Here is a 2,764-nt window from a genome sequence, read left to right as displayed (position 1 = left end):
ACAAAACATGTAAACTGCTACTTATCCACTGTTCCAATCAAAATAAAACACGATCAAATATTCACAAGCCAGTTAATTTCTATTCCTGTAGCAGCATAATTTCCGAATGGAGTCTTTAAGCAACTTGTTGAAGTTCCGGAATTTTTCAAATTAATAAATTGGGCAAATAGGAAGCAATCATCAACTACAGAACTCGCGCTAATCCCTGACAGTCACTGCATCGAACAGTTGGTGTGCGCGAGCAAGATGAGGGACATGGGCGTACCTCGCTGGGCCCGTAGACGGCGGCGATGACCCTGGTGTTGCCCATCTCGAAGAGCGCCGAGCCGTCGGCCCTGGAAACGACGTCGACCTCGCCCTTGAGCTGCCGCATCCGCGAGACGCCGTCCGCGAAGAATCAGAGCCAGCCGAGCTGGAACCGGACGAAGGCGAGAGGGAGGGAGCGGGGGCTCACCTCGTTGGGCGGCGCCCGTCGACGCGGAATCCGCCGGCGGGGAGGTGGCGCCGCTGTGCGCGGGGGGGCTCCGGCTTCGGCTCCGCTCCGGTGGTTGGGTGCGTGGCTCTGGGCCTCGGGGTCCCTTCCCGTTGATGGCGACCTCGCGGCCGTTGTAGCGGCCAGAGTAGACACGGCTGTGGCGGCCGGAGGCGAAGCGGGCCCGGATCTCGAGCCCTGCATGGGAGCGGCGGCGGGTATTGGAAGGGCGCGGCGGCGGGAGGGAGGGAAGGAGGGAGCCCTGCGCGCGGTGCAGAGCGTAGGAGCGGCGGCACAGGGGAGGGGGTGGGGGTGGAGAGAGAGAGTGGGCACGGGGGAGAGAGTGGCCTGGGAGGGGGTGGGGGTAAAAAAAATTAAAAAAAAAATATTGTAGTGGCGCACCCCCTGTAAATGCGCCATTAGTAACCCTCGTTACTAATGGCGCACCAGCTGGTGGTGCGCCATTAGTAGTTTTGCAAAAAAAACAAAAAAAAAATTATAGTAGTGGCGCACCACCTACAGATGCGCCATTAGTAACACTGGTTACTAATGGCGCACTAGCTGTGCTGCGCCATTAGTAGTTTGCAAAAAAAACCAAAAAATTTTTTATAGTAGTGGCGCACTACCAACAGATGCGCCATTAGTAACCAGGTTACTAATGGCGCACCAGCTGCTGATGCGTCATTAGTAGTTTTGCAAAAAAAATAAAAATAAAAAAATATAGTAGTGGCGCATCGAGTGTGGTGCGCCATTAGTGTCCATCACACTAATGGCACACCTCACATGGTGCCCACTATCATATAATAGTGGCGCACTGCTTGTGTGGTGCGCCATTAGTATTTATATCATCTATAACCCTTTTTCTAGTAGTGTTAGATGCATTCAGCTTATGGTGGGGCCATAATGCCATGCTTATGATTACTATATCTCACATCTGTGCACTTGATTTGTCCTTACATGATTACTATATCTCACATTTCTTTGATTTGTTTCAGAAAAAGATAGTACAACAGATGGCTACAAGTACAACACCTAGTATTGTGGAATCTGCAATAAGTTACAGTGTCACGTCATCTAGTGTGATTCATGTTCTACAGGAACAAGTGAGTCAATTGTTTGGTATTAAATTTATCTTTTATTGCTGAATTCTCATGTACACTTGGTTTGCAGGCAATAGCGACACAACAATCTCAAACTGCACCACCAGGTCCTCTACCCGAGAGTCAATTCATTGCCAGCTGCAGAGATGAGCTCCCACCTCCAAGACCACCTACCAAAACACTTGGTTTAAAGAAGAAAAATAAGCAGCAAGTGTCAAAGAAGAAAGAGAACCAAGTCCTAGATGTTTAGTTCAATGAATGCTAGTTCATATTTTGGAGATGTTTTATCTGTATATTTTGGATAACTTGCGTTCATATTTTTCTTGGTTTGACAGAAACCTGATGCTTATGTGTAGCTCTGGTTTCAATCAAACCGTCTAAGTGCAAACTTATTTATAGTGCACTTGTGCTGGCAGTTGTTTATTTTGGCTGAAACAAGACAATATAGTAAACTCGATCTCAATCTATTAAGTGATTATCTTGTGTTGTAACAATCTCGAGTTGATGTCAAGTACTGCATATTTGAATTTGGATAAAACATCATTTAAATTTTGACTGGAACCGTACTCAGATAAAACATTCATTTGAATTCGGATACACAATATTTACTTCATTTTGTGACGTGAGAGCTTACAGAGCTGGGAGAAGAGCTAAGGGGTTCATTTGCATATGTCCTATCAGCCAGCCGCGGGAAAACGCCCGCGTAACGACCAACGTCCGACGTGGCACCAGGGTCAGACTTATTTAGGACCTGCGGTGAAGCATATAGATAAGATTAGGACTTGGATGTTCTGTTTTAAAGAATTGGGACCAAACTGACGATGAGGGGAGAGAACTAGGACCGCTGATGCGGTTTCCTCCCCACCCTATAATACTAACATATGATACTATGCATTACGGATATGTGGTATCATACACTAGTATCATATGTATGATACTAGTATATGATACTATCCATTGCAACCAGCCTTAGGTCATCATCTAGACAACACATGTTGCTACTCCTATCCTCTTGAAGTATGTGTATCGAATATTCGTGCCTAATACTAAACAGACATCACACGAAACCCTAGCATATATAGCCGGATGCCCCCGCCCAGACACATACAGGGACTGGGACCCACACCGGACCGGCTCCCTCTCGTTGTCGTCGCCATCTTCCACCGGTCCATCTTCAGAGCAGGACACGACG

The 2,764-nt window shown here is 47.4% G+C and overlaps 1 long non-coding RNA gene across 1 annotated transcript; it reads left to right on the top strand.

Moving 5' to 3' along the window:
• The first annotated feature begins 1,500 nt into the window (after positions 1 to 1,500).
• On the top strand, positions 1,501 to 2,029 carry LOC123429433. Its single transcript, XR_006622669.1, has 2 exons — positions 1,501 to 1,575; positions 1,643 to 2,029. It is a non-coding gene; the product is annotated as an uncharacterized LOC123429433 (long non-coding RNA).
• Positions 2,030 to 2,764: the final 735 nt, after the last annotated feature.

Source organism: Hordeum vulgare, chromosome 2H (assembly GCF_904849725.1).
Source record: "Hordeum vulgare subsp. vulgare chromosome 2H, MorexV3_pseudomolecules_assembly, whole genome shotgun sequence".
NCBI lineage: Eukaryota > Viridiplantae > Streptophyta > Magnoliopsida > Poales > Poaceae > Hordeum > Hordeum vulgare.
The sequence above is the reverse complement of the archived record's forward strand: the minus strand, read 5'-3'. Positions and strand labels throughout refer to the sequence as shown.